The sequence below is a fragment of the Molothrus ater genome, chromosome 9 (genome assembly GCF_012460135.2).
Source record: "Molothrus ater isolate BHLD 08-10-18 breed brown headed cowbird chromosome 9, BPBGC_Mater_1.1, whole genome shotgun sequence".
NCBI lineage: Eukaryota > Metazoa > Chordata > Aves > Passeriformes > Icteridae > Molothrus > Molothrus ater.
Window position 1 is genome coordinate 23,717,303 of NC_050486.2, and position 7,313 is coordinate 23,724,615.

At 42.3% G+C, this 7,313-nt stretch overlaps 1 protein-coding gene across 1 annotated transcript in view; it reads right to left on the reverse strand.

Moving 5' to 3' along the window:
* Positions 1-7,313, reverse strand: part of LOC118689748 (BEN domain-containing protein 5) — an 884,006-nt gene that overhangs the window by 179,424 nt on the left and 697,269 nt on the right. The gene's annotated exons all lie outside the window — the stretch shown is intronic.

Consider the following 7,313-nt stretch of genomic DNA (forward strand, 5'->3'; position numbering starts at 1 on the left):
AACTTTAAGGAGAAATACCTGAATCTGTCCTCATAATGCAAGTACACCATGGCTGCATTACCAGACACCGTCGAGTTTCCACAGAGGGAGAGGTTACTGCTCATCAGCTAAGCCACAATAATAGAAAGGAGAAACTGAGATACCCCTCACACCCAGCCCGCTCAGAGCTCACCTTGTGAGTGGAAATTTGTTGAGATGAGCCATCTCAAATTCATTTCAGCATACACCCAGACCTACCCACAGCATATGAACACAGATTTCAGATCACCTGCATGTATGAAGGGGTGTAAAATGCCTCACAAAAACTGGGAGAGTTGCACAATATGTGCACTGGGCACAGGGATATTGTGCCACTGGTGGACTGGAATTTATGCAGCCATATTTTTCACTTCTTTTATACTCCTAAAAACCAGGAGTAACTCCACTTCATCAGCTCCTCTAGTGTGGAACCCTGGCAAGTGATGGGGAAGCAGATCCTAAATGCCCTTCCTTTGGGCACATCACAGCACCAGAGCCTGCAGGAGCTCCTTCCTCTTGGTCTGGTGCTTGGGGAGCCACTGAACATTGCCTCAGCCCAGGGCTGGTGCTGGGGCAGGAGAAGGAACCTGGCAGCTAAATTCACTGCTGAGTTGGTACTGACAGAAATAGCTTCCAGGGAATTAATGCTGAGATAAATTGAGTTCCTGTGTAATCTCAGGACACCCACAGATAGGTCATGACAATTTGCTATTTATTGTAAGGTCCATCCTGTGAAGCAGGAACCATTTACTGAATTTCCCCAGAATAAATCAATCACACTACGGTCTAGTAACAGGGTAAAATTAAGCAGAGAAAAATTAAGGCTGCTCATCAGTAAAATTTCAGTAATGGTGAGCTCTATTAGAGTGTGGAATTGTCTCTCCAGGGTAAGAGTGGAATCCCATCATCAGAAACATTTAACACTGGGCAGGGTAAAGCCTCAGGGAATAGCTATAACAAGCAATAATTCAGCATAGAAGGAATGGCCTGGGCTAACTAGCTGACTTCAGACCTGATTTTTTGTGATTCTATCAAAGAGTTAAAAAAAGCCCCTAAACCCCATGTTCATGCCAGGTTAAACACACTTGTTTACAGCTTGGCTGAAACATGCATTGAAGATGAGACCAAAATCTTACATTCTGCGTGACTCCTTCATTTAGCTAATTTCTTAAGGCCCACTTTGTATTTCAAACACCAGAAAGTCTGCATCTAGGCTGCTGTTGGAATGAATTAGAATTTTCTGAGGCATATGGAGAAAAATTAAGCTTCTGAAGTGTCTGAGATCATCAAGACATAGTTGACTCTAAACATCAGCAATTTTTTCATGTCTCAGTGATGAATCCTGAAGAGGAGAGAAGAACTTTCTGTAACCAGGTCTTCCACTCGAGAAGAAACTAAACCTGAATTTCTGAGGCAAATGAGCATATACATAATTATATTTCTCAGGAAATGTCCCTGCAATTACCTCCTCTCAATGAAGGAAACTGAACATTGATCTGCTTTTTGGCTGCTGTTGTGACTTTTGTTCATTATCCAACAGCAAGAACACGAAGGAATGACGGGGACACAGTTGGATCCTGAATAACCAGATTTCCTAACTGTATGCAAACACAAAAAGCTTAGCTATGTTAAACTACTGCTCTGACTGTTTCCTGGCAGTGTCTGAAACACAATCCACAGTACTCACACCTGGAGGGCTCAAAATCACTTAAAGGGAAACAACCCCTCACTTAGTCCTTGGTTTCTCAAGACCCTGTGCTGGTTTTAGTTTTAAAGAGCTTGCAACTTGACTCAACTAGACTCAAACTCATCAGTTTGTATTTTCTAAAACACTTGGAGGAGTTAACCACTCAGAAATCAGTGTGTCCAGAACAAGTTTTATCCCAGGTTAGATAAGACCCTTCAAGTAGAAATCAAACCAGCACAAATATTGCATCATGTGCATTGTGGATCATTGCTTTTCTTTCAGGAGGTGACACAAGAGCCCAAACTCTCAGGGCTGTGGCTGCCATGGTGCTGTGGAGAGGCTTGTCCAGGTTCTGCTCGTTGCCTGACGGGGGCTCTGGTGTTGAGGTCACCCCGAGGTGTTGGAAAGTCTCTTTTTCCCAGCCCTGGGACTGAATAAGAAGCTGAGATGTGTCAGTTCTGCTTTCCAAGGTTGTTTATTTTTTCTTGTCTATAACATTCTTTCTCTGACCCACTGAGGTCTGTCCAGCAGGTCGGGTTGAGGCCCACTGGCCACCCTCAGGATGCTGTTATTTTTTTATAGTAAAAACCACATGTACTTTATTTACAATAATTTTCCAATACCTATCACTTATGTTAGACAGTCTGCCTCTACTCTAAACCAATCCAAAAGTGCCACCATCACAGCAGAAGATGGAGAAAAAGAAGGAGAAGGAGAAAGACAGGACATGTCCAGATCCCCATCTCGCCTCCCAAACCCCCATTCTAAAAACCCCAAAATTCTACATTTTCACCCTGTGATAAATTCACTATCATTCTATTCAAACCCTTGTGGCTTGTACATCTTTGCACAAAGTTGTTAATTGCTTCCATGGGTTAAAATCAAAGGCACAGGTGTTTTTGACTCTGTGCCAGGGTCTCTGAGCCCCCTGACAGGGTCTTGAGCCCTCCAGGGCAGTCAGAGGAATATCCTGGGTTCCGACAGGTTCCCCCCTGTTACTGATGCAGCCTCGCTCAGAGTTTGGCAGGAGCATCTTGGCAACTGGAAGCTGCAGTTCTCAGCTTTAGCAGGCAATTACTGCTCCCCAAGAAGGAGCATGCAGTGGTGTGGAAGGCTGCACATAAACATGCAGTGGGAGAGGGTCAGCTGTGCCTGATTCACCGCATCCAACTAAAGGATCTTGGGCACCCAGAGCTTGGTGTCAAACATGACCCAGCATCTCCCCAGGCACCCCAATCTGCTCAGGCTGCTGCAGCCAAGTTACCCATCAAAAAGAGATTGACTTGATTTTCTTACTTAGCAGATGGTCAGTTAAGCCTGAAGAAGCCCTGCCCCATTGCAAAAATACAAAGGAGGAGTTAAAAATAACTCTCAGAATTCTAACCTGGAAGTAGAGGCAGTTCTAAGGGGCATGAGAAAAGCAGGAGACAAAAGCATACATTTACATATACAATCCTCACTCTAAAATAATTGTAAGTATCCAAATAATCAATATAACTAGGAAATAGCTTTGTCCTTCAGAGGAGCCCAATAGTTCTGGACTGCCTGAAATAGTCCAGATCAATAATATTTAAAATAAAAAGACAGATATCAGAGTATTAAACAAAAAATACCATTGCCGAGAACCTGGTCCTCCTGTTAATAAATCAATACAAACTAAATTTTACAGCTCCTGTAATCAGCAAGAGACATATCAGTGTATCTCATTAGGCCAGGGTTAAGAATTTGGCAGCAACCAAAGCCCATTTAATATCATTTACTTCAAGGCAGACATGGCAATACAACAGATGCCCTAATTTATTTGTTGATCTTTGTATTAAAATAACAGTTTGCTGGTAAACAGGAAGGGTAATGATGCCAGTCACCCTTGTTAGTGGCTAATAATTGCTTAAATTGTCCACTAATTGACCTGTGGTACTGTTGAAGCACTGGATCGTGTTGCAGGGCATGAAGTAAACAAGGCCACTGTAATGTTACTTTAGAGAATGACTTCTGGAAATAGAACTACTTATTGCCATAAATTTTCTTTTCACAGATGAGCAGATTAATTGGTCTGCCAATTAGTCTGCTATTAAAGAAAAAAAAGGGCTGCCCACAGATTGGTTGGATCTTCGAACTGTAGCCCCAGTTTGGGTCAAAGGAAATAATCCAATCTGAACCAGTCACATCAGCTATGAAAAATAAGACAAGCATTATTTAAAAACACAAACCTCTGTGGCTGGAGATCAAGGAAAATAGCCAAATAATGAAGTAGTAACTCTTCAAGAGACTTCAAAATGAAATAGAGAATGTGATGGAATGGGCCTACCGAGGCACATTACAGTGTGGAAAAGTTCTCCAATTAGAAGAAGCAAAACAATATGGGTTATTTTCCTCTCAAGCTTTCTGGAAAGCAGTTAAAATCTTTATATTTCAAATAATTATGTGCAATTATAGATGCTGCCTGGAACCAGAACAGCTCAGAAATCAGCATTCAGCCATGACACAGGAAGAGGCTTATTCATAGTCCACTAGAAATCCACCAAAGCCTTTACATCAACTTCCAGGAGATTTTCATAGTTGCAAGCAAAAGGGAATAAAGAATTTAAAACAAAGGAAAGGGAAAACAATACTCACAACTGCTAGCATTAGAGACACAGCCACATTGACTTAAAAATGTCAGATTGTTAAAAAACTGATTTCTTGGTAAACCCAGTTTCACTGAAACTGCACTAAGTGTGGACCAGGCCCCTTCTACTCTTAGTCACTTCCTTATCATTATTCTTTCTCAAGTCTGAATGCACTTTTTCAAATTCCTCCTGCCTTCTGCAGCTCAGCACCTCTCATCTGCTCCAGTGTTAGGTCCTGTGGCAACTTTCTGCCCAGCCCAAATTATCTGCTGGTTCTTCTCAAGCAAGTTAATCATGCACTCCTCCATAACATGTCATTTCCACTGTTCTGTCAAGACATTTCCTCAACCAACCTCCTTAAACTCTGTTTAAACTTCCTGCTGGCTCTAACATGACCTCTCCACATTTGCTCCTTCCAAAGAAAAGCCAGCCTTATCCCCTGCTTTTTCCATTACTCCATCCTTTCACCCTGTCTGACAATATATTTAATTGTGCAGCTATATAATACATTTGCCCTACTCCTATTAGTGAAAATCTAATCAGCACAGATCCTAATGCAATATGGCAACTGCTAATGCAAACATACCCTGCACTGTATCTAGTATATGCCAAGAAAGAAGTGATTTATGTTTTCAAACCCATTTCCTAATGCTGGGTAGCTGCTGGTACCCTTCAGTCAGATCACCACAGCCTGCAGGTTAAAGAGAATGTGACAATTGGGCTCCAACAGCCATAGGATCTATTCACCGGAAAATAAATGTAAAGGAGTCCCAAATACTTATGCTTACATGAAACTGTTGAAAAACACAGTTAAAAAAGACTGAATCCAATGTGAATAACACCATAGTTATGTTTCAGTGGAGAGTAAGAAAGCAAAAATATGGGGTTGGGCTTTTTGGAGAGGTTTTTTTAATGTGACAGTGAAAAAAAAACAAAACAAAAAATCAAACCAGGTGATAATGGCCAAGAACTTACAATATTCTGCCTCCAAAAAACAAGTACAATACACAGAATAAATGACACCACGCTACCACTGTGCCACCATTTGCCTGAGAAGTGTTTCTCCTTCTGCAACAGGGCCTTCCTCTGTTCAGCCTTTGCCCTGTCTCATGGCACTGCAGGAAAAAAAAACCTATAAACCAAAACAAAAAAAAAAACAAAACATGAAAAAGACAGATGGACCCTCTTCTCCACCCCAGCATGGTGGGAAAGGTGTCACACTCCCGCTGAACCCTGCCCAGCACAGGTCACAGCAATGCTGCGCCAGGGTGGGCTCCAGAGAACACACAGCTGCTCCTTCAGTGCAGCCCCCAGCAGAGCCCAACAGGCAGAAATGGTCCAAAAATGCCTTATTCTGAAGTGCTTCAATGTTCAGCACAACACAAGAACAAAAAATAAAAGCATGTGAAGGGTGATAAACGAGCAGAGCTGACTCATAGTGAGGTTACTGACATGATCTCACATCATGCTGTCACCAAAATTATTCCTACAAAAGATCATCACAGAGGGGTCCATATGCACAAGATCATCACAGATGCTGACTCTGCCCCTTCTTACAGTTCTGCTCCTCCTCCTAATGTGGAAAAACAGATTGACAAACTCCAGTGTGTTTTGTTTGTAGTATTACACACTTTTTTAGAAACATGGTTCTTGTGCAGGGGAAGGGGTGAAGAATGCTGATGCTGACATCAATCCAGAAAGAATCTATGGATTTTGAATGCTTTATTAGTAGGTTCCTTTATCTTTCCAAAGGTCCCTTTGGAATCCATGGCAAAAACAAGGTTTATCTTATCAAAATTACAAAAGCTAATATGGCTGGTGAAGAAGCACTGCAAAACCAAAACAGGCACCTGCTTATGGCGTTAGATGAATGAAAATTTGATGTCTGAATTATGACACCAGTTTCCACATGCCCAAACTGCTGTTCATCTGCATCCATATGCCTCTCTGTCAGTAGTTTCTGGGACTGAGACTGGGAAGACGCAGAGCAGTGTCTGCCTTCCCTGAGCCCCTCTCTGGCCATCCTCAGCACACTCAGCAGCAAGGCAAGGGAGGGCAGGATGCTCTCAGAGGGATGCAGCACCTTACACCTTGCACAAAACCCCAGTGAGCATCCCTCAGACCCCACTTCTCAGGTCGGACTCTTCTCCTGCTTCCTCTGCTGACGTTCAGACTTCATTTAGACTTCCCCCAGGAAAGGCTCAGAGGGGACCTGCACAGGCCTGAGGGTGGCACATGATGAAAAACAATCTAGGTGTTTGAAAGCGCAGAGAAGCGAACAATTTTCCCCAGTGGTTCCTGTGGACAGGAAGGTCTCAAGGGAGACAACCAAACAACAAACAACTGCCCATGGCAAAACACATCCGAGCCAACCAAGGCAGGTGAGACAGCTCTAGGAAGGACACCCCTGGTTACATTATTTCTGAAGGGTACAGAAAGAAAAAAGCTCATTGATTCTCTTGGAGTATCAAACCTTTTGATCACACAGCAGTTTGTCCCCAGCTAGACAGGTAAATATTTCAGTGTTAAGTAAGATCTTGTTGCATGAGTTTGTTGGTTAAAAGCACCCCAGAAAAAGTCTGTAGGTTCCCATGGTTATTTCAAGCTTTTTTAAACCTGCAACCATCATTGCTGTTGTAAAAAAAAAACCAAAAAACCAAACCAACAGTTAGTACTGGTGCATTGTGCACAGAGGCCCACTTCACCTATTTTTAAAGAAGTTTTAATCAACCTGAGACAGAAAAGTTGCCCACCTAACTAAGGATCCAGCTGCAATAAGCAGATTGATTAGAAACACATCAAGCTATATTATGGCATGTTGGTTCTTTTATTTACCATTTAGTCTCTCATCTATTCTCTTCTGTAGCTCTTGGTCTCTTCAAAACACAGGATTAAAAGCAAAGGAAATCTCAAATAATAGGATAAAATGAATGTGCAGGAAATGAATGGGTGAATTAGATTACAGCAGATGAAACACTGAGGTCTCAAATGTAAAATGC